This window comes from Pelobates fuscus, chromosome 4 (assembly GCF_036172605.1).
Source record: "Pelobates fuscus isolate aPelFus1 chromosome 4, aPelFus1.pri, whole genome shotgun sequence".
NCBI lineage: Eukaryota > Metazoa > Chordata > Amphibia > Anura > Pelobatidae > Pelobates > Pelobates fuscus.
The window spans coordinates 321513908-321540356 of NC_086320.1; positions in this window are offsets into that span (position 1 = coordinate 321513908).

Below are 26449 nucleotides of genomic sequence, written 5' to 3' on the forward strand. Positions count from 1 at the left end.
AAAACGAGTTTGTTTTCCTGACACTATAGTGGTCCTTTAAGGTAAAAATAGCTAAGCTGGAAAAATTCTCTAAGTTAGTTGTGTGGTCAAATTGGTTACTCGGCCTTAAATTGAAAATTCACTATTCTCATTTTTAGTAAATAACCCTGATATTCACTGTACACATTTTATTCCCCAAATTAAAATGCCAGGTTTCCAGCTGATTATTGAATTCCTTTAGACCAGGTACACCTATCATTACCAGGTACACCTATCAGACCAGGTACCTTCCTAGTTCAGTTTATATAATGAGTAAGTCTTTATGATGTAACTCACTGACTGTGATGTCATCATTTTAACTACCTATGTTGTATGCATTGACATTTAACATAGATCCTCATCAACCTATTGTTCCTATGACAATTTGTGATATATTGGCTCATTTGTTGTCATAGGCGTGCGCACAGGGAGTTCCCCCTGTCATGGGGGGAGGGCAAGAGGTAATGGACCCCCCCCCGCCGGTCTCCATCTCAGCCGCGGCGAGAGAGCTGTGTGCTGTCTGCTTCCTCTCGCCGCGCGCCGTTTGCTGATGCCGGAGCCGGAATATGACTAGAGTATACTCTACACTGGACCACCAGGAATGGCACATGGCAGCAAGGATCTCCCCTCCCTATCATAAGGTAAGAAGGGAGGGGAGATATTTACTACAGCACACACACAGCGCACATACAGCACCCTCACACACACAGCACACATACAGCACCGTCACACACACAACACTCTCACACACAGTACACTAACAGCACCCTCACACACACAGCACCCTCACACAAACAGCACACTCACAAATACACAACACAAACAGCACCCTCACACACACAGCACCCACACACATATCACACATCAGACAAACAGCACCCTCACACAGCACACTAACAGGAGCCTAACACACCCTCACACACAGCACACTACCAACACCCTCACACACAAACCGCACCCTCACACACAACACACTAACAACACCCTCACCCACATAGCACACTACCAGCACCCTCACACAGCGCACTAACAGCACACACACACACAAACAGCAGTGTGTGTGTGTGTGTGTGTGTGTATGTATGTATGTATATATATATATATATATATAAAAAACAAACAAAAAAAAAATATATATATATATATACATACATGCGGTGTGTGTTTGTGGTGCACACCCTAATGCAATAGGCTGCGCACGCCTATGTTTGTTGTTTAAAGTCCCCTTAGTAATATTGTAAAACACTGCAGAATAAGTTACTGCTAGATAAATGTCAATAAAAATAATTATTGACAAAAATGTATAATTAAATTCCCATTTTCATATGGAAAGGGGCTAAATGTGTTTTTCCATATAATACTCAGCATAAGGTGAACTCTTCAAATTCTAAAACTGAGTAGTACATCTGATCAATCAAAAACTCAGTGATAAAAGAACTGTCATCTTAACACACAGTATCAGCAGCACAGTTTGTCATACATGCATTGTGCTGCTCCCACTTCACTTTCTTGTTAATGCACGGGTATTCCAGCTCTAAAGCCTCTGTGTCTCACCTGCCATAATGAAAATAGTAAAGGAAAAATTGAATTGTCAATTCTCTGGAAACAAGACAATGGAACAAAACATTGAGAAACATCTATAGCTTGTGCCAACGGTTTTTCATGTGACGCTCCATTTCATTTTACCTGTATATTAAAGGACCACTCTAGTGCCAGGAAAACATACTCGTTTTCCTGGCACTAGAGTGCCCTGAGGGTGCCCCCACCCTCAGGGACCCACTCCCGCCGGGCTCTGGGGGGAGGAAGGGGTTAAACTTACCTCTTTCTCCAGCGCCGGGCGGGGAGCTTTCCTCGTCCTCTCCGTCTTCCGTGCGACGTCATCGGCTGAATGCGCATGCGCGGCAGGAGCCGCGCTCGCATTCAGCCGGTCGCATAGGAAAGCATTATCAATGCTTTCCTATGGACGCTTGCGTGCTCTCACTGTGATTTTCACAGAGAGAAGCACGCAAGCGCCTCTAGCGGCTGTCAGTGAGACAGCCACTAGAGGATTTGGATGCTGGATTAACCCTCAGTATAAACATAGCAGTTTCTCTGAAACTGCTATGTTTATAAAAAAAAAAAGGGTTAATCCTAGAGGGACCTGGCACCCAGACCACCTCATTAAGCTGAAGTGGTCCTTTAACCCCTTAAGGACACATGACGTGTCTGACATGTCATGATTCCCTTCTATTCCAGAAGTTTGGTCCTTAAGGGGTTAAAGATTTGGCAAGTGATATAACAATCCAGTTTGGTCAAAGCACAGCCAGGGCACACAATGCATTGGAAGAGAAAATCCGAACTATTTTCCGATTCTCTTCCTATCCTTACTATGTTCAATGACAGAAAAGGGCAGATATTATAACACTGATTGACAGGGAGCCAAGATAGAGGAGCTCAGTTCCATGAATATCATTATTGTCATTTATTCAGCACCAACATATTCTGTAGCACTTCACAATTAAAATGTTGGGATATATAGCAGTAAGTACGGTAATTAGTGGACAAAATAAAGTTGACAGTCACAATAGATGAGTAGGGACAGTAAATGCACCGGTGTGATTTAGTTTTCTTTTTCAGATCTTACAAACACATGGCTTCAATCACAGCCCATGCTTGTGTTTCTAAGATCTGAGAAAGAAAACTAAATGTAGAAATCACACCTCAATCACAGACCATTCTTGTAATAATTAACGCACGAAAGGTCACTATCAGAAAGAGTAGTAGGTAAAAAGAACACAGAAAGGACAATAAGGAATTAACAATGTAAAGGAAGAAACAAGAATTTCTTCTTTTAAATATTTACACATTTTATTTTATTCCTCCCCTGTTATGCCTTCTTGTCTTCCATTAGCCTTAACCGCTCTTATTCCAACAAAATATTTTGAAGGGATATATAGAAATATACACCTAAAACATCAAAAGATATAAGGACGTAATATCTATTAATAATGGTTTAATGAAAAAGTAGAAAGAAAAAAGGGAAAGGGCATATAGAGGAAGGAAAGAAAAGGAAAAGGGAGAAGGAAGGGAACAGATAAAATAATTGGGAAATATTAAACTGATTTCATAGGAAAATTGTTGAATTGACGTAATGTATTCTGGAGATATACATTGAGCCTCCACCGCCACAATCCTGTAAGGTTTGAAGTGTGTGCCATTGGGTTGTGCTATGACTCTTTTTAGAGTCTTAAGAATAAATGGATTACTATACACACACTGCATTCACTATACACACACACACACACACACACACACACTGCATTCACTATACACACTACACAAACACACACACTCTGCATTCATTATATACACACTACACAAACACACACTGCATCCACTACACACACACTACACAAACACACACACTGACACCACTACACACACACTACACAAACACACACACTGCATCTACTACAAACACACACACTGGCTAGAAGTGCCAGGTAATTGCTGCATGGGAAGCAGGAAGGAGTCCCTTCTTCCCCAACAACCAGAATCCAGGAGCTGCACTACTTCCACCTCCATAATGAACAGAGGTAACTATGTGTGACTGTCTGCCTGTGTGTGTGTGTGACTGTCTGCCTGTGTATGTGTGACTGTCTGCCCCTGTGTGTGTGCGAGAGTGACTGCCTGTGTGTGTGTGGTTGACTGCCTCTGTGTGTGTGGCTGTCTGCCTGTGTGTGTGACTGTCTGCCTGTAACTCGGTATGTGTGTGTACTGAATATTTTTAAATCATTATTAATTTAATAAATCCCCTATACAATCACTACATTTCTATACACACACTATACATGGATGACAGGGGAGAGGGGGGCGCTGTGAAGATGTTTCGCACAGGGAGCCTAAAGGCCTAAGGCCGTCCCTGTTCACTAATCAAATACTCTCACTGCATCCACTACACACACATATATTCTTGAAAACATAAAAAGTTCTGACTGGCATGTATATTTTGTGCATTTACCGTAATAAAAAAAAGATTTGCAAAAAAATAAATAATAAACATGTTCAGTTAACAGTATATTTGTGTAGAAATAGTTTTGTTTTTTTAATGGTATATGTACAGAATATCGGCTATCGGACTGAAAGTTCACAGATTATCGGTATAGGTATTGGCTCTAAAAAGAGCCATATTGGTCGATCCCTAAATGCTACTACATATTTACTAGCCTTATCTAAGGAAGACAGATCAATTTTTGATAACTCATTGCTTGTTGGCTGCAAAGATAGGGATAGCAAGAAACTTAAAGGAGAACATGATTTTACTGTTTCCCAATTAAGCTCACAATTATTATATCAAATAGACATGGAAAAGAGTTATTCTAAATGCCCGAACAAGACTTCTGGTTTATGGGATAAATGGGAAAAAGGACTGCGTATCTTAAATAAATAAGATCTAAAATGAAAAGACAATTAAGAAAGGGTAAAAGATAGCGATCGACCGATTATCGGTGCGGCCGATATTATCAGCCGATATTTGGTATTTTCAGCAATATCGTTATCGGCCATAATACATACCAGGACCACTGGGCCCATGACAAGCCTGGCGGTCCTGGGGGGCCATACAAGCGCTTACTTACCTTCCCTTCAGCTCCCCTGTGTAAATCTTGCGAATCCCACGGCCGTCAGAGCGTTGCCACAGGTTACCATGGCAACGCTCCACGGGTCACACAGACCGCGAGATTTACACAGGGGAGCTGAAGGGAGCTGCTGGGAAGGTAAGCTATGCTTGCTTTTCCCCCTCTGCACAGTCCATGCCACCGGACCACCAGGGAATGCTACATCACCCCCTGCCTGGCGACGTAACAAGCAGGGAGGGAGGACAACAAAAAAAATGTAAAATAAAAAAGCCCCCCCCATTTTACACAAATTACATACGTACAGAAACACACACACACTCTGCATTATATACACACACTACAAAAAACACATTGCATTCATTATATACACACACACTACACAAACACACTCTGCATTCACTATACACACACTACACAAACACATACTGCATTATATACGCACACTACACAAACACACACACACACTGCATTCATACACACACACACTACAAAAACACACACACACTCTGCATTCATTATATACACACACTACACAAACAGACTGCATTCACTATACACACACTACACACTCTGCATTTGTTATATACACACATTACACAAACACACACTCTGCATTCATTATATACACAAACACACACACACTCTGCATTCATTATATACACACACACACATTACACAAACACACTGCATTCACTATACACACACTGCATTCACTATATGCACACTACACACACACTGCATTCACTTTACACACACCACACACACACACATCACACTGCATTTACTATACACACACTACACAAACACACACACACTCTGCATTCATTATATACACATTACACAAACACTCACTGCATTCACTATACAGACTACACAAACACACTCTGCATTCATTATATAAACACTACACAAATACACACTGCATCCACTACACACACTACATGTGGCATGTATATTTTGTGCATTTACCTTTAGAAATAGTTTATTTTTTCAAAACGGTAAATGTAAAGAATATCGGTAAGCTATCGGCTATCGGCCTGAAAGTTCACAGATTATCGGTATCGGCTCTAAAAAAAATCAATATCGGTCGATCCCTAGTAAAAGATAGACTGGGTTGACAGAAATAGGTGGAGGCTTACTTTTGTAGGAGGGTCATATAGGACCACTAGTATGGTAATAGGATGGATGTAAACCAATCAACAGATGTATTTCTGTTTATCTTTTAATATATTATTGCAAATGTAATGTTCAGTTTATTTATTTTTGTATGTATTGATGTTGTTTGTCATCTGATATTGAAGCAAAATATAATAAAAATATTTGTAAAAAACAAAACAAAAAAAAACAATCACAGCCCATGCTTGTTTTAGTTTGATGACGGTTTCTGAACCTTGGATGGTATTGCATGTTTGCTTTTAATGTGATCATAATCAAAACATTCAGTAACAATTTTCTCATGATAATGCCTCCACAGTTAGGCATAGTTATCAACTTGAAACCAGGCTTTACTCTTGCAGTCATCATGTCACTTAATCTCGAGATTAATATGTTGAGATCACAGGGTTTATAACAAATAAAGTGACAATTTTGCATGCTTTGTATGACTTTTTTTGATAGTGCCCCTTAACTTTTTCTCACCCAAGGCACAATAAAGCTCTTTTCAGAATTCCTCCGCACTCCACAAGTAAAAATATATGACCACAGGGTCACCATGCACCAGAACACTTTCCAAAAGGTCACACTGCCCCCACAGCACTTACATTTGTAACATTAACTCATGCCAATTTCCATATTGCTCCACAACACTTGGCACAGTGGCATTTTAACAACATACAAAACTTGCCTGTTGCCACAGTGTCACTATATTTTTCCTTTAAGACAATTTTCTTACAGTGGGACACAGTAAGAAATATTACTGTGAGATCATCAATATTGATGATCTCAGCCAATACAATGCTTTGCCATATCATTGGAAGGCTACTACATATGACTATTACGCTGCACTGTGCCAATCATCATCTCCTCTTAGAAATGCCTTAAATATGTGCATCTCTATAGGGAATGTTTAGAGCCTCCATGCAGGGCATGGAGACACTGAATGCCAGTGGCGCATACTGTGCAGCTGTGGACTAGGAAGCACCGTTATTTGCTGTCTGAGTGACTGTCAATATAGGTGTTACTACTGATACCGGAGAAACTGACGGAAGCCAAGCACAGAGAGATGGACACAGGTTTCTTCAGGAAGGAAGAGATTCTTTATTGGATCACCGATCGGGACTCAGAGGGACTAGCGTCACCAAAATACAGCAAAGTCTGAGTACTGAATACATAGAGTACATTCCTTATATAGCACTGTAGCTCCTCCCACAATTAACTACACCCACACATACCCTTAACCTATTTAATAAATAGAGTCTAAACTCATCCATCCGGTCTAACCACGTGGCTCATCTGATACAAAGGAGAGGGACGCGTAATTCCAGTTCTTACATTCCTGCACCTGGTCAGTACAGTGATAACAGTATCTTAGCTACGTGTAATTAACTAACTGATACTACAAACACATATACATACATATGCCTTGTGGCAATCTTAGCCTGCTAAACTTGTATTTTACTGGAATTACATCACATTCCCCCCTTTGATGCCTCTGATATTTCACAATTACTTGAGGCATCACTTAACCTTGGTTTGCATATACCTCAGGTTACCATGAACCAGACCAGACTTATCTTATGATGTGAATCTTTTAACACTCATCTTCCTGCATTGGTTCTCCTTGATCTAGAGCCTTATACTTATATATCGCCATTATCTGTGCAGCAGCCTTCCTCTCTGCTATACTTCCTATCAGGCTTTGCACAGACCTAACTACTAAGGGTATAAGACACGGTAGGAGTAGACACAACAGTAAAATCAGTAGGACTCCACCTACCACTGCCTTAAGCCCTCCAAACCACTCATACCAGCTACCAAACCAACTACTTGGATTGTACCCTTTCCATACCTGAGTAGGCACATGCACTAGTTTAACCATATGGCTAGTAAGCTCAGCTATTGCTTGCCCTTCGTCATCTATTTGAAGACAGCAATTGCTCAGGTTAAACTTCCCACATACACCTCCCTCTACTGCCAAAAGGTAATCCAAGGCTAATCTATTTTGGTACACTGCTGTCCTCATCCTGGTATTATGCTTCGCTAGAAGATTGAGTGCTTGTGAGGTCTCATTAGTAATAATCTCAACCACCGCCTGTAATCTTATAATACGGTTGAGCATATAAATTGGGGTTCTATAACCAAAGGTACCATCTTCTGCCCACGTGGCTGGCCCATAATAATCTATGATACGCTGGGGAGGCCATTCATTATCTTCCCAGGTGCCTATCTCTAAGGGTCCCCTTTTCTTCCTATGATTCACATCATACACTTTAACACCTAAAGTCTCACCTGTTTCAATCGGTAACAAGAAGAAGGATGGTTTGAGCATACCCAACACACATGCCCCTTCCCAGTCCTGTGGCAACTCCGAATAGGCTTTCTTACCACAGATCCAGTACAAATTTGCTGGGGCTCTCCAGGTAGATGTGATGGATAAATCAAACCACACATCCTTTAAACTGGCATATCTAGCAAACGGGTTAGATGGTTCTGAGACATTTGAAGCCGACCACCAAGTTGTATTTTTAGTATCATCATCATAAGCTTTTTGCCCTAGACAAGTTAATTCTCCTACAGAAGTATTATACATTATTCCTTTCCTTGCTATGCAAACATAACCTATGATGGAGGTCTTTAATCTCCACTCAGATTTACCTCTAACACTCAAATGATAATCGGCTTGTGTAGATATTAGTTGGTCAACTGCCTCAGAACCGGACATTACCTCCTTTGCTTCCCAAGGCCATTGGTCTCCCATGTTAGTACCTCCACACACATAGCAGTTGGTAACATTAAGACTACCGGCAATACTTTCAGCTAGGTCAATGAACAGGTTTTTAGCGTTATGGGGGATCTTATTATCTATACTCATCTCTTCATAAAAGGAATGGTATACTTGATGAGTCTGGGAGGATACCGTATCAGTCTCTATTCCTATAAACAATAATGTCCCAGGATCTAAACCCGTCCCGTATATCTGAAACCCAAATAAATTTCCATACTTATCTAGGAACTTGTCGGGGTTATTAATAAGTATATGGACTGGGTTGCATTCCATAGACTTACAATAAGGGCTAGTCGGCAACTTAGTCACTATCATGTCTTTATCTACTGTCTGTCCCCAAGTCGCCCACCCCACACAAGACCAATATGGACAAAAGTTATAGTCTTTATTTGGGCATCTAGGACTCACATATTTATTTTTACTACTGGGACAAATATATTTATCATTAGACCCATACGTCCTCTCCCATCTAAGATCCCCACATACATTCCACGGTTTTCTACCACTTGATATCGCCTTACATGCATCAAATAGCAGAACACCCGAAGAATGTACGGATTCTAACACCGTCTTATTAATTAGGGTCCCCTGAGGATCTCCATTCCTGAGAGTCAACCAAATTGTACGAGGTTGATACTCTGGACTGAAGCACTTAGGTTCTCCTACTCCTAAATGGCACACACTATAGTCTATATTTAGGTATCTACATCTTGATACCTCTCCTTTACATTCGTATTGTGAATGCCAAATTAGGGTTTGGGAAATATGGTTACCTGTTCTCGTAGTCTTAATGCATACCTCACAGCTAGGAGTGTCGGTACCTCTACCTTCCTGAATATAAAAACACATATAAATAAACACAATCAAAAGCACATCTTTCGCCGTCATCCTCAGTCTTCGTCCGTGCGATGGAACCTCAGCTTCCAGGATGTGAGGGCTGCAGGGAATGGAGTTCTGCTCGTCTTCACAGGTGTCCCTTCGAGACTTTCCTGGCTTATACACTATGTGTTGGTAAGCGGACAGGCTTTATTATGGCCTTCTCACTCACACCTGTAACAATAAAATTTGTAATCCACAATAATTCCTCGTTACTCCGACTGAGTAGTGCGTTTCAACCGGATCTTGCAGGGATTCTCTGGATCTGCTGTAATTTGCCAAGAATCGACTGCTGCTGGTTTAACCCTGGAGTGATGTATCCACGGAGTTACTTCGGCTACTTTTATCGCGTATGAACTTATCCAGATAGGATTGGATGTTCTTCTTAGCCTTCTGCGGAATGTGATATTGTCTTAGGCTCACTGGATAAACCCCATGTTTCAGTTCAATTTTTATTGGTGGAATATTGCGGGCCAGTCCTGGTGGGTTGTTCTCTGCCCAAACTCCTGGTATGTTAAACAATGTCTCATCACTCCTAGGGTTTTGGCTAGTCAACACTGTATAAAGTCGCCACTCTTCTTCCTTTGGTACGGATAAAGTCATAATACCTGAAGGTCCATTAAACTTTAAGGATGTTGTTCCATTTGGTAGGAACGTAATCTGCGCTTGTAATTTTGATAGCATATCACGTCCCAGCAATTGGACTGGACATTCAGGCATATAAAGGAATTGGTGTTTTACTACGTGGCCTCCCAATGTACAGAGTCGACTTTTAAGAACCGGTTTTTCAGCACTTCTTCCAGTTGCTCCTATCACAGTAATAGTCCTTCCAGATGGAGGAGCAACTAGATTAGTCACCACTGAATGTTCAGCACCAGTGTCGATCATGAACGCACTCCTTTTCCCCCCTATTGATACATCGACCATAGGCTCCGCTCGACCAAGGGGGATGGAGCCCGGTCGGTATCAATAGTCCTCCATGACAGTGTCAGCCAATCCTACAAAGTCCCTACCTTCTCTATCGCGGGACCTTTGCGCTGCTGGAATATACCTGTCTTCCCTAACACTTCCTCTGTTCCCATTACTCCCTCTATAACCATTACTCCCTCCGGGGCCTCCTCTACCTCTCGCTCTACCTCTAAAGTTTCCGTAGCCTGCCCTGGGTTGGTCTCTCTCGTACTGCTCTCTTTGCGGACATTCGTTCCTCCAATGCCCTTCTTCCTTGCAATACGCGCATTGATCCCTACTCAAAGGCTCCCTACTCCATCTATTATTGCCTCTATCTGGGCCCCGTTTATCTACGCCTGCGATCGCTACCGCTAGCATATCAGCCTTTTTACGCATCTTGCGCTCTTCCTCTTTCTTACTTTCTGTATCCCTGTTCATATAGACCTTATTTGCTACCTCCATTAGTTGGGTGATGGACATACCTGCAAACCCTTCTAACTTTTGTAGCTTGCGCTTAATATCTCCGTATGCTTGGCTGACAAAGGCGGAGTTAACCATTCGGGAATTGTCTGCGTCTTCCGGATTAAAGGGGGTATACAAGCGGTATGCCTCCAATAATCGGTCATAAAAGACACTGGGCGCTTCATCGCTTTTCTGGATCACCTCAACTGTCTTCGACATGTTAATGGCTTTCTTTCCTCCGGCTTTCATGCCAGCAATTATAGCGTCTCTATAGGCTCTGAGTTGAACCATATCAGCACCATTTACGTTCCAATCGGGATCGGTGTTGGGATAGTGTGTCGCGGCCCATGCTGCTGGATTGGCTTGGTTCAAAGCACGGGCTCTATCCTCTAATGCTTTAATGGCTGCTTGATTTATTCTTGTCCTTTCCTCATTGTTAAATAAAGTCATTAGTAACTGCTGGCAATCAGCCCATGTCGGATTATGCGTCTGTACTATTGAGGTGAACAGATCAGTCATAGCTTGTGGTTTCTCAGTATACGAGGAATTATGGGTCTTCCAGTTTAAAAGATCGGTTGTGGTAAATGGGACATATACGAAGACTGGGTCAGCGTGTGCCATTTGACCTGCGGCATCGATATAAGCTGACCCGGGATTCAGACGAAGAGGCATCTGATAGTGCTTTAATTGTTGGGCACCAGTCAACTGTCGGGTTTGGATGGGGCTACGTAGAGAGGCGTCAGTCATGGGTTCCGGTCGGGGAGAGATAGGGTATGGGGATGTGGGAGGTCGGTTTTGGGAAAAGGTCGTAAATAAAACACTTCGAGCCGAGCTAGATGAAGCTTGACCGGAAGTCTGAAGTGGCGCCAAATCAGGATATTCGTTTCTAATGGGGGTGGATTCTGGTTCCGGAAGGGGAGATTTAGTACGAGGGGGGGTGGATCCTGTACTGGAGGAGGAAGCGGAAGTGGATGAGGGTAATGAGGGGAGGGGTGCAGGACTTCCTGCGTTTGCGTCACTTCTTCTTAACGGAAAGTAAGGGGGCGGCAAAGGGATCTCGGACTCAGGGGGCGTGTCCAAAATGGGCCTAACACCAGTCCTAGTGGACGAGCAAGTCCTAGCTACCATGAGGCGACACTGCTCCTCGTGGCATGTCTGGAGCCATTTTGGCGAGTCATTTACGGCCTGTCTCCAACAGTCAATATAAGGAAACTGGCCGTAAAGTTCAGGCCTACCCGATACAGCCACGTGTAAGCGCTGTACCAGAGTTGGATCCAAACTGCCACGTGGCGGCCATGCCGCAACCAAAGTAGGCCACTCCCTAGTACACAAAGTGACCAAACGTACAGGAGACATCTTTACCCCAAAATCACAAACTTTGAATCCCTTTTTAAAATTCTTAACCATACATCCTAAGGGATCCGGAATCGTTGACTGCGACGCACCCATACTTAACAATGGAACGTCGTCGACAACGAATACTATACACGCGTACTATTCAACAGTCACACCCGTTTCCTCTGGCAACAGCACCACGTGGTACGGTTACCAAGTGAAACGTACACAATAACAATAAACACTCAGGGAATTCCCGTACACACACAGCTGTTACACCAGTCACTATATAATCAATATTATGCCCTTTGGCGTAACTATACAGTCACCCACGCTATAATTCTCTATATACGAATTACCCGTCTATAACACACCCCAGTAACATCGTCTTTTACAAATAGCGGTTACAGTACGGTTAGCATAGGTCAAAGCACAAGTTAAGGTCACAATACAATTATTAGTGGTTATGGTGTTAAACATGCAATGGACGACAATGATTAGTACTTATTATATAATGTCAGTAAATATACAGGGTTATGGTACCGTGCACTATAATACAGCAACACACTATTAACACTCTCGCTAGACGGCTGAGCTCGCGCTATCTAACAAGATATACACTTTACTAAAACAATCGTTAACACATTTACAATTCCCAACTAAACTATTGGCCAGTACCTTGAATGGACTACCTAAAACTATATACACCCGTTTTGGTTAGCCACACTGCCCAATCACCACATATATAGCGAGCTAGAGAACCGAATTTACACAGGCGCCTCTTAGTCGCACTATCAAAAGTCTAGTGGGTTCCAAATTTACACGCCTTCCCACTTAGCCCAGATAGGATGAGAACTAGCGAACCGAATTTACACAGGCGCCGCTTAGTCTCCCGGTCCCTCCGACCTAGCGAACGTAATATACACCCTAGAACGCTAGTCTAGACAAGACACCGGTGTCCGGCTAGGGCTATTTACACCAGGACCCCGCCTGACTAACCAAATCAAACGGTCTGACTAAAGAGCGTTCGATCGAGCGGTGCGCCTTCGCTCCTTCCCTCCGACAGAGGGGGCAGATACACAGATTCAAAACCCCTTTGGGCCTACCGCACAATCGGTATACCCCTAGTGGGTCCTGCCGTCTAAAACAGCAGTTGTCTTACCTCCTCGTTCCTGAACCTGAGTTCACACTCATCGACGGGGACACCCCAGCACTTCTCACGTAGAGGCCGATGATCTCCTGGACAACAGACCAGTGGCGCCGAGACGAAGGGAGGTCCACGCAGAAGTTCAGGGGTGCAGCCGTAGAGAACGTGGGCAAAGATAGACCGTCTCACGCCTCTGCCTCTCAGCTACCGTTGAACGATGAGCTTCCCGGCCAATGCACCAAATGATACCGGAGAAACTGACGGAAGCCAAGCACAGAGAGATGGACACAGGTTTCTTCAGGAAGGAAGAGATTCTTTATTGGATCACCGATCGGGACTCAGAGGGACTAGCGTCACCAAAATACAGCAAAGTCTGAGTACTGAATACATAGAGTACATTCCTTATATAGCACTGTAGCTCCTCCCACAATTAACTACACCCACACATACCCTTAACCTATTTAATAAATAGAGTCTAAACTCATCCATCCGGTCTAACCACGTGGCTCATCTGATACAAAGGAGAGGGACGCGTAATTCCAGTTCTTACATTCCTGCACCTGGTCAGTACAGTGATAACAGTATCTTAGCTACGTGTAATTAACTAACTGATACTACAAACACATATACATACATATGCCTTGTGGCAATCTTAGCCTGCTAAACTTGTATTTTACTGGAATTACATCACACTACCAGGCAGCAATGTAAACACGGCTTTTTCTTAGAAAAGGCAGCATTTACATTGAAAATCTTGCAAGGACAGGCTATATACACCAGAACTCCTAAATTAAGCTGTAGTGATTCTGGTGACTATGGTGTCCATTTAAGCTGGGGTATTATGATATATATGTATTATAGAAAAACAGTGAAGTGTCAATAATAGCGTGTGTTTATGGAGACCATTGCACACATCATCCACCTGACACCAGCTAGGAGAAACAAAGGAACATCTATTATTTGCACTTAGCATTCATCACTGGGACTAATAAGCTATATATTTTATGAGTATTTGATCTGGTGTTGTTTTTATTTTAATGAAGGCTTGCATATTTTCAGTTCCATTATATTCACACATCACAGAGTACCAACAAGATAATAGTCATTTCTGAAGACCCTGAGAGAATACCCTGTAAGGCCAGCATTTATCATCTCTGGCAGTTACATGCTGCTAGGCCTCGTAAGTTGGTGAGACAATCTCTATTTGGGCTTTTGGGATCATCAGGAGAATTTGTGCTACGCTAAGGGCACTAGGACCATGCAAAGAGCGTTGAGACAGCACTGTGCATGGATCGACCTTAGTGAGGCTGACCAACATGATTGGCAGTCATGCCCCTTCTTCAGGGCCAGGCTGGGATACCGGGAAGGGGCACAGTCATTATCACATAAAGCCAGGGTGACCAGATTTTTTGGGGGAAAAACAGGACACCCATTGGGGTGGGGCAGGATACATAAATAGTGTTTGTATTCCTGACACTTTAGTGTTTCTTTAGGCAAATTAAAGGAACATTCTGGTTACCATGACAACTACATCTAAATGAAAATGCTATGATGCCAGGAGGCCCCTGGGTGCTCTTTCCTTTAGCAAGTTAAACCACTATCACGTGGTATAAACCCAAAGGCTTCCCTCCTGCTTCAGATCTCCAGGTTGCTCAGTGCTATTCGGCTTCTGAAACGGAGTGTCAGGAAGTGCATATTGATGTCAGGCATGGGTGCTGCTGATTGGCTAGAGTGGTCAGCTGATGCTCTAAGCCAATCGCTAGTTCCCAGTTCATAATTTATTTTTTTATTAATGGGTATCTAGTGATTGGCTTAGAGTGCCAGCTGACCAATCGGCGGTATCCCTACCAGGGGCACTCTGTGCTTCCTGACACTCTGTAAATAAAAGTGAACACATTAACACTGATATTTTTTTTTACCTGGGGAGATGAGAAGGTCCAAAGTTTTCCTGCAGGCCCTTGTGATGTGGTGTCCAGAATGAAGTTAAGGGATCACTTCATTTGTCCTTCCTGCTCCAATCTACTTTTCTTCTCCTTCATTTGGCACAGTCTTCTTTTTATTCTGACACTGTTTTCTCTTCTCCTTGGCTCCTTCTGCTCCTTTACCTTTCAGCTTCTCTTGCGTCCTTCTGCTCCTTTCTCTTTCTGATTCCTTTCTGCTACTTTTGCTCCCTTCTGCTCCTGCTACCCCATTCTGCTCCTTGCTGACCTATCCTGCTACTTGCAGACCCTTCCTGCTAATTTCTGTTCCTTTCTGCTCCTTCTCCTACTTTATCTTTGTGCTACTTCTGCCCCTTTCTGCCCTTTCCCTTTCTGCACCTTCTCCTACTTTACCTCTGTGCTCCTGCTCTCCCTTCCTGCTCCTTGCTGCCTCTTTCTGCTCCCTGCAGACCATTCCTGCTCCTTGCTGACCCTTCTGGCTCCTTGCAGATCATTCCTGCTAATTTCTGTTCATTTCTGCTCCTTCTCCTACTTTACCTTTGTGCTTCTTCTACCCCTTCCAGTTCCTTGCTGCCCCTTTCTGTTCCTTGTTGCCCTTTCCAGCTCCTTGCTGACACTTTCTGTTCCTTTGTGCTCCTTCTCTTACTTTACCATTGTGCTTCTTGCAGACCCTTTCTGCTCCTTAAAGGGACACTATAGTCACCAGAACAACAGCTTAATTTAGTTGTTCTGGTGAGTATAATCATTCACGCTCTGCATGGGGACGCTGAATTGTCCTCATAGAGAAGCATTGATTAAAATGCGGGGCGGAGCCAGCACCAGCAGACCCGCGTGGCGCTGGAAATAAGGTGAGTTTTATTAACTTTTAAGGGGCTAATGGGGGGGGGGGGGGCAAGCCACCTAAATGGTGGGTTTTGCACTATAGGGTCAGGAATACATGTTTGTGTTCCTGACCCTATAGTGATCCTTTAATGTCCCTTCGTGCTCATTTCTGCTCCTTCTTTTACTTAGCTTTCTGCTCCTTTCTGACTCTCCTGTAGGCTGCCCCCCATGTCTGACTTACCTGAGCTGTAGGCTGCCCCCCATCCCTCACTTGCCTGATCTGAAAGCTGCCCCCCCCCATTCCTTCCTTACTTGATCTGTAGACGCCCCCCCCCCCCATCCCTCACTTACCTGATCTGTAGGCTGTCTCTGCAGTCTGGGAGTTGCTGGCTGCATGTGCTGCTCCCCTGCGGATTCAGTCAGGAGAGAGAAGCCGGGATAAGATGTAGCTTCCTATCCCTGCCTTTCTCCATACACGGCGCCGGTATTGCAGTGTATTCTAAATCTCAAAAGAAAAATATTGCCACAAGCTGAAAAATCCAGGGGGGGTGGGGTGGCAAGTGCCAGGCATAGTGTATTATTGGTCTGTCTCCCCCCCATAGTCCCGCATTACATGCATCCCAATATTGATGTGCTGCTCAATCTCTTCTCCTCATGTAGACATTTCTTTTACTGTGATAGATTAAACTTTAGTTAGGTGTTGTAGGCCTGGCCCCACTGCTGGGAAGGCTGTTTAAGGCTTTTCACGTTCCCCAGTGTGGTTATTATCAGTGCATTCTATTCGGCTGACTTCTGGTTTATCTGAGAAAATGATTCGTGTTCCCACAGATTTGGAAACAGTCAGCAAATCTTAATTAATTTGGACAAATAGTTGAGAAACCATGCAGGAATTAATTCCTGAGGAATCTTGAATACTTTAAAGGAATTTTTAAGGTCAGTTGGATTAAATTGGATCAATTCTGAGTATGAACTCATCAATCCAAAACCATTTCAGAGGGAGATTGTTAAATTATGGAAGGAAGTGAATATATGATAAATTCTCCTATACATTGTATGGAGAGAATGTAAATCTTAATATCATCCTCATTGCTTTCATTTGATTCCATATATAAAACACTCGGAGTGACAAGAACATTCCACAAAGGGTCATAGGGTAATGTCCATACAAAGCCAACATTCTACAGATTATATTGCTGTCCGAGTATTAATGGACCTAAGTATTTATTTTAAATAACATCCACAGAGTGTCCTTGCAGCCCTAATAACTATTTTTTGCTCCACATAATGAGGTAAGATTCATTATGAAATGCAATTTCTTTCATGTATTTCCTAGCCTATAGAATACTTTAATATTTTCTTTGCTGTAGCTGTGTATAGCATCTAGTCATGAAATTCTAAATTAGTTAGCATTTTCATTATTAATGGATTGCATTGAAACAGAGCCAGAAGGCTAGCCTTTCTGCTGTGACAAACATACGTTGGATCCATTTGCCAGGAAGGCCGCTGATGGCATCCTGAATTTACAAATAATTACTGTTTTCTCTTGGTGATTAAGCGCTTTAGTAATCCTTCTAAAGGCTAGATTAAGAAATAAGCCAGTAAATACTTTGTAGCATGCAAAAATATATGGCTGATATATTAATTATGTTAAGAAAAATAAATAAATGCCAGCTATTTTTTTACCTTGCCACATCAGTCACACAAGATCTTATTATGAAATGACACATATAACTGCAAGTTCTTTCTGAAACCATGTTACATGGATGTATAGTAATCTTTGGCTATTGTGTTCGCCCAAAACATACCTCTGATATATGGCCACATAACAAAAAGTTACATGCTCTGGTCTGAATTTGAAGCACTTGGATGTAGACCAAGTAATGTCCACCTCAATCATGCAAAATCAGGAAACAAAACAGTCCAGCGTAAATAAGTTAAATCCTATAGTTTTGCAAATGAATAGAAGATAGATGGTACAAATAAATAGCTTTTCTAGGTGAGGTTTCATATCCAAATCCTTCTCTTTTTCGTACTGATTAATAATTACTCACCATAGAATTAAAGGGACACTCTTGTGAAATTTTAAGACCCTGTCCTTTTTCTCAGGAAATGTAAAATACTGACATTTAAGATAAATGGTAATGTTTACATCTGCAAGAGAACATGCCTCTTTTGGCTGACAGTCTCACAGCCACTGGAAGCACTTTCTCATGAAGACCTTTAAAAATCAAAGTTCATCATGTTCAACATCATCACGCCCAATGTGATGACACCAAATGGTATTAGTGCTTCTCGCAGAAAATTATTTGATTAATTCACCACAGTACATAGTTACATAGTAATCTTGGTTGAAAAAAACATTAATTTATCCTGCGGATCAAAAAGAAGGCAAACATATTATAGCGATTTCACAAAAGATAAATGGATTTTCAGAGCAAAATGTGCTACTGTGGTTTAAGCAAAGCATACATTACAACTTAAAAAAATCAGATGCCAAATAGTGCACACAATAACTCCATACATCAAATGGGGTAAACACTCACAATAACAATCATGCAGGCACAAATGCGCACTGAACGTTCTGACTCAAAACGTGTCTTGTCTCTATAAATTGCTGCAATTAGATGTGATTGGATTTTTTTTTTAGGATTAATATACTGCTCACCTTAGTTGACAGCTACGATGTTGATAAAAATCATTCTAACTTATAATCTTCTTCAATGTGAAATTATAAATTGGCTCATAAGACCAGACTCTTGTTGTAGTACAGGGATTTCAAACCAATTCCCCCCTCCCCATTGATGTTCTTAGACTTCAAATCCCATAATTATCTTCCCTTCTCTAGGGCAGTGGAGGCAATCTTCGGCACTTCAGATGTTGTGGACTACGTGTCCCCTATTTTCATGCTGTATTTTCTTCACATTCAACTCTTTAGGGTGTTAAAAAGAAAAAAAAAGTTCTGATGCTTTCTAAGGAACAATCCCACCCCATTAGCCATGACAAAACATCTTCCTGATAAGAAGGTATGCAGTGTAGCTGAACCAATGAGAAATCAATATGTGTTTAGCTGCTGAATTGACTCAGCCCCAAATCCACTGTACTCTAAATATCATTTCAGACATGTGGCAGTGACTAGCTGTGGGGTACAGTCAAATCAGCAGCTCACAGTGGTCTCTCTTTCTCTGGTGAGCTGAACACATCCTCAGAGCACTTTTAATAAGGACGTTTTTTTTTTATTACCTCTTTCTTGTTCTATTTAAGCTCATGTATCATATATTGATGGTTGACACACGTACTCTATCTTTGTCAAAAATCAATTAAAGTTATACATTGAAAAAAAAAGATAATGTGTGGCTAAGGTGGCAAAGTTATGCGGCAGAAAGCTGCAAAACATTTTTTTGTTGTTTTTGAAATGTAAATATTTGAACAGAGATAAAACACAGGCCAAAACCTCATTGAATGCAGTTAAAGGGTCTCTCCATAACTACGTACTTTGACTTTCTGAAGTGGTCATGGAGGAAGGAATCTGGATGTGCAGTGATTCATCTTTGAACAGCGCACAACATAATTATTTGCACTTGTGTGCTGGAGGCTAGTTACACACCATTCTGTGCATATTTTACGTCTGCCCACAGAGCACACTGCACGCTGGCAACCAACGTGAACTGATTCTCCTATTGAAGGCAGAGCCTTTAATGGTAGTCTTGTGTCTTCACACCCTCCCCAGAGCCCCTTATGCCTCTCTATATGCTGCGTTTAATTTTTTTTTTAAGGCTCCTTTCCCATTCCATCTCCCTCTTCCTTTGTATTCTCAGATTGTGCGCATGTTCTCTGTGTTGGTTTAAAGTTCCCGTCAAAGGCTTCTCTACTGGGGGAGTTGGGGATGTGGAACGCAGCACCAGTAGCTTTGCCTGGTGCTGGGTTTCAGGTTCTTTTAAATCTATATATATATATTTTTATTTTTTTTTGGTTATCAGGAGTGGGGACCTAAAGATGAATGTCCATTAGGGCATTACACATTTTTTTTATTTATAAGAGTTGAAGTAACCCTTTACATTGGATTGAAGTCAGGAGTATGTTTGTAATGTCCTTTTAAAATAATTTGGGATGATCTACTAAACGAATGTTGGGTTTAAAACATAGTGGTGTTTAAAGGATAATATTACCAAACGTAGAGAACTTTTCAGAGTTTGAATATATATGTGAAATCCACCAAGCACAGTCATAGTTAGATTAAATACCTTTGTATAGATTGTAAAACATTGCTATTGCAAATCTGTCTATTTTTATTCGTCCCAGTTCTCTAGCATTACAGCTGAAAAAATTCCTTTGAGGTTTTCTATATTCACTATTAACCAAATGCTAACCGAACTGAGCCAAATGGATCTCATTGCTAAAGTGACGTTCATTGGAAACTAGTTCAACCAAATTCCAACAGATTTGCATTAATATAGGAGTACAGTAAGTGTAGGATTTTGGTGGGGATTTATATGTGAATAAACATGTCATTAGTATGTGTGTTTATGTGATTGTGTGTTTATGTGTGTGTGTGTGTGTGTGACTGCACATGTGTTCGAGACAGTGTTTGTGTCAGTTAACACTGTCATTGTATCATTTATTCTAAGAAAATATTGAGTGGAAATGCATTAAACAGACTTTTTGCAGTGGCAATTCTAAGAATGAAAATGTATCACATGTCCCTAATAGCCTTCTTCCTGTTCATTTAGTATTTTATAAGAGAAATTCAACTTCTTTGTGAAGTCAACACAATGCATGGCAACATAGTAATCATGACTTTTCAAGGACAGCGAAAGAACGATGTATATGCTGAATATTGCGTATTTCACAATGCTAAATAAGTGTTCCCCCTTCCAATCACCAGACAGAATTCACAGAAATATTACTCTACGATATACATATCAATATAAAGAACTTACAATGCAAAATGCAGCCAACAGCTGGAAATGTGGAATAGACAGCAGCTGCAAACAAGCAAAAAGAATAGGACTACTTGGCAGAATTGGCCATTTGGGACAGCTGCATAGGATATGTGCTAACACAGACAGCATATATAGTTAGTTATAGGCAAGGACAGAATCCCCTTCTTTCTATAAGATATTCTAGAACAGGGTTGCGAACACAGTTCTCACCCATGCCCCCCAACAAAGGTGTCCCATAAAGTGAGGTGCTGGTGGGTAGTCTGTGTCACTACAGAATAGGTACATCAACCATTTCACTGCCTCACTAGAGTTTTTCTGTTTAGACTGGCCACTATGGGCAGGTCATATGCTTGGATATCTTGGTCGATCTTATTTACTATAGTGTAAATTGGCCGAAATTCAAAGTTAAAGCAAAATAAATTTCACGTTTTAGCCCAAAATAGCAGAACAATTTTTCCAGTTTGGTTGTGATGGCCTAACATATGAAATTCGTTTTTTAACTCACAATGATCACTTGGATACATAACTAAATAAGGATAAAACAGCAATAGAGCTTTGACAGGAATACTAACAAAAAGACACTGGGTGGAGTTTTCTGAAGGATGAAAATTATAGAGAATGTAAAGAAAAAGGAAAGGGGGAGGGGGGAGTGGTAAACAAAGGTAAGATCTATGACAAGAGGAGGCAACCTTCAGCACTTCAGATGTTGTGGACTTCATCTACAAAAATGCTCTTAGAGCCATAATGAGAGCAAAGCATCAGGGGAGATCCACAACATATGGAGTGGCAAAGGTTGACTATCCCTGGTCTATGGCAAGAAAAGTAGTTAATATAAGAGGTAAGCATCACGTCAAGTACAAAATATACATGCAAAGTTAAAAGCATAAAAATATGAAATGGAAGAGGGAAGTGGGTCTTTGAAAACTAGAAAAGCCAATATAGAACTGAATCAGCTCCAGTGAAACAAGACTAGAAGCTAAGCTGACAAAACGTAATGATCTGACAAGAACTTGAATCTGAGGAGTGTTTTCAATATCTAACTGAGGAGATATGTCTGGATAGGGCCAGGTAATTCGATCCTTTCTAGCTGAAGCATCTAGCAAATCATATTGTTGCATTCTAACAGAACTCGTAAATCGAAAGGCTAAATGACTAGTCTGGTGTGCTGAATTGTGCAGTATGAGTTTTGAATTCAGTTCTACTGATCTGAATTTTGATATAGGCAATTTGCAGAAAATTCCAAGATAAAGGCAATCATTACAAGGAGACCACTTCTAGCGGAAAAAAGAAGTAAGTTATTGAGACTGATAATGTATGTTTTATGAAATCTAAAGGGATATAGCTCTGAATATCAGTAAAATACGTGCCCTGTCTTTGTGTTTCCATACTTTTATTAAAAGGGACACATCTGAGAACACATTTTACAGAAGCTACACAGCAAAACTATTAATGAAATGGAGCAAATGAAGCTGGAGTGTGCATTTGTGATAATGTTTAGAATAGTAGTCACATTCTACAGAAACTTTTTAAATATAATAATAGCTATTGCAAACATGTTTATAATTTAATTTGTTTTAAATATTTTTATTGGTGTCATGTCATAAGCGTGGGTTACCATTGCATTCAATCATTGCGTTCGGTTGCCTGCGCAGAGGCATATTTCTCTTTGCGTCAATCTGTATATGCAGTTGCCTGCGCAGAGGCGTTTACTCATTACATCCATCACAACATACAGTTGCCTACGCAGAGGCTTTTTACTCATTACATCAAACACAACATTTAGCTTCGTTTTCATAACTTTGTACATAACGCTTTGCTACCTGCAATGAGGCATGGTTCTCCTTACGTCTGGTGTAGCGTTTGGTTGCCCGCTCGGGGGCTGTTTTTGCATCTTTATCATCTGTCATAGTGCGTGTGTTGCCTTTAGGTTGGTTCGTGTGTGTGTGTAGTTCGATGAGTGTGGGCGTGTTCCTGTGTGTGTTTTGGGTTTTGTCGCGTGTTGTAGCGCTGTGTGTCGTATCTGCAGAGGTGGCCGTCTGCCTTGTGTGCGGTTGGAGCGTTTTGAAGGCAGTGTGTGGTTGTGTATTGTATGGGTGCGTGGTGTGAGCGGGGCTTGTTGCGGTCCTATGGGCAGCACTGTATCCAGTGTTCCAGGTGGGTTCATGCCCTTGGGTTGTCGCTATGTAGTTCCTCTGGTCTGGGCGTGTCTCATTCTTTGGTCATGTTGTCGCTTTTACCTAACTGGTTGTTCAGCTAATGCGCGGGTCAGGATTTAGTTTTACATTTGATGTGTGGGATGGAGGGGTCGTTGTCGCGGCCCGTGTCTCCTGTGTTCGAGTCTGTGGTGTGGGAGCAATTGTATTACTTTGTCACGTCTTGGTCATACCGTGTTTGTTCGTCGTAAGCTCTCGGAACGTACTCCGGTGTTTGTGTTGTGTGGGTTAGGTTTGTCATGCGTGTATCATTTTGGCCTGTGGTTGGTTGTGGTCGCGGTGTGTTTCCCCTGCACTTCATATGGTGGTGTAACTTTCTCTCGTGTCCGAAGTCGAATTTTGAGTGTGTTGGTGTGTGTGGATGTGTCATGGATGGGTGGGTGAGGGGAGGGTTGGTGGCCTGTTTTCTGTTTTCCAGTCCCCCGTCGCCGCCCCGTTCCGTTCAGTCCCCGGACTCCTGCTCGAGCCCTTCTCCCTCTCGCTCGTTCCTCTCAGGGGTGTTTGCTGCGAGGCGGCTTTGGAAGGGGTCCGACGCGGTGTGGCGTCGCCAGTGAAACCAGCGTTGAGTGTAGCGATCTCTTTGTCGCGTGGTGTCGGCTTTCAGGTCCTCAAATTTTCGCGTCGCTTCCACCTCTTCTATCCAGCGACTCAGTGGGGGTGTAGTAGTTTGCTTCCAGTAGATGGGGATGGTCGCTTTGGCTGCATTGAGTAGTCTGGGAATAATGGATCTGATGTATGTCTGTGTCGGCATGGTGGTTTTGTGTAGAAGGAAGGCGGCTGGGGTCTCAGGCAGTAATTCATCCGTTACTTCATGTATAGTTTTCCGGACCGTCTCCCAGTATGGGCGGATCTTGGGGCATGTCCACCAGATGTGTGTGAACGTCCCCACTGCCCCCTCGCATCTCCAGCAGGTGTCTGGTATCTCCGGGTTTCTTGCATGGAGCGTTGTTGGTGTCAAGTACCACCTGGTGAAGAGTTTGTAGGAGTTCTCCTGTAGGCGTGCTGAGCCTGGCGTTTTCTGTATCAAGGTGATGAGGGTGTTCCATTCCGCCTCTGTCATGGGTTCTTCTAGTTCCTCCTCCCACTGTCTGATGCATGGGGGTGCTAGTATATATCTGCTCGTGATTAGGAGCGTATAGATTTGTGATATGGCGCGCGGCGGCTCTGTGTCTTGCATACAGATGTGTTCAAACGTTGTTAGGTCTCTCAGGAGAGATGGTTTTTGAGGGATGGATCGGGCGTATCGTGTCATTTGTGCCCTCTGGAGTGTGTGCGCAAATGTATGCGGTCTATCCGGGAATAGTTCGTTCAGCGGTCGGATGTCGAAGGGGTTCCGAAGGACATCCTTCATGCGGATGATTGGCTTGTGCCCTATTGGGTAGGGGGTTGGGCCCATGTCCCCTGCTGGGAAATCTGGGTTGCCTTTCAAGGGGAGGAGTGGGCCTGGGTCCGTCGTTAGGTATTGCCTTGTGCCTTGTCCGTGCCAGACTCGCATGGTGGCCGCCACAAATGGGTTGTTGATGTGTTTATGTTTGTATGCTTCTTTTGGGATCCAAGGTAGCGTTCTGAGGTCGCAGTTGGTCGTGTCTGACTCTAGTTGGGTCCATGGTTTCGTGCCGCTGGCCACCGTCCAACTGATGATTCTCGTGAGGTGTGCCGCGTGATAGTACTTTTCAAAGTCTGGTAGTGCCAGTCCCCCGCGGAGTTTGGGGAGGATTAGTTGGGCGTGCGCTACCCGGGGAGACTTGCCCTTCCATATGAATTTACGGACTTCCGTTTTCAGAGTCTTGAAGAAGGTTGGTGGGGCTGTTATCGGGACTGTTTGAAATATGAATAGTAGTTTGGGAAGCAGCGTCATTTTGACCGCATTTACCCTTCCTAGCCATGATATGTAGTAGGAGTTCCATTTGTGCAGTTCCTCCGTTGCCTTTTTTAGCATGGGGAGGTAATTGTGTGTGTATAGGTCTGCTGGGTTGGGCGTGAGCCAGACCCCTAGGTATCTCATCCGGTGGTCACACCAGCGATATGGGTGTTGTCTCCGGATCGTGGCACTCAGTGCGTGGTTGATGTTTAAATTTAAGATCTCCGACTTTGAGTAGTTGATTTGGAGGTTCGATAGTCGGCCGTATTGTTCAAATTCCCCCTGTATGGCCCGGAGGGAGGTCTCCGGGTTCGTGACCACGAACAGGAGGTCGTCCGCGTAGGCCAGGATTTTATGGTGCGAGTGTCCAATCCTCATTCCTTGTATATCTGTGTTCTGTCGGATCCTATTGAGGAAGGGCTCCAGTGTCATTGCAAACAATAAGGGCGAGAGTGGGCAGCCTTGCCTGGTCCCGTTGAGGATGTGGAACGGGTCTGATAATGCGCCATTTATCCTGATCCTTGCCGTCGGGTGAGTGTAGAGTGCCGTCACCCAGGTGAGGTATCTTGCCCCTATGCCGAATTGTCGTAGGGTGGCGAACATCATGTCCCAGTCTACCCTGTCGAACGCTTTTTCCGCGTCAGTTGACAGGAGTAGCACTGGCTTCCGTTGTGTTTTGACGTGGGCTATGATGTTCAGGGCTCTGATGGTGTTGTCCCGTACTTCTCTACCTGGGATGAAACCCGTTTGGTCTGGGTGGATTGATTCGGGGAGCAGTGGCGCCAGCCGGGTTGCGAGGATACTAGCGAGAAGCTTAAGGTCCGTGTTAAGTACTGATATCGGGCGATAACTGGGGCACAGTGTTGGGTCCTTCCCCTCTTTCGGGAGCAGGGTAATGTTGGCCGAAGTGAATTGGGCCGTCGGTAAGGCCCCATCTTGGATGGAATTTAGTGCCTTCAGGAGCTTCGGTGTCGTGTCTAGTGTAAATGTTTTGTAATACTGGAGGGGGGAGGCCATCTGGTCCTGGTGCTCTGCCGGTTTTCGCTCTCTTGATGGCATACGCTATGTCTTCTGGCGTTATGGGTGCTTCCAGCGCTTCTCGTGCTGCGTCGCCTATGTCTGGCACGTTAGCGGAGTTCAAGTAGTCTCGAATGTTTTCAGTTATGCTCGCCCGCGAAGTTCCTGGGGCAGTTCGGCGGAGGTTATACAGGTTCTGGTAGTATGCTCGGAACGCTGTGGATATGTGGTCTGGTCGGTGTCTGAGTTGCTGTCTTGTGTCCTTGATTTTCGGAATGTAGAGTTGGGTTTTGCGGTGTTTGAGGAGGTTC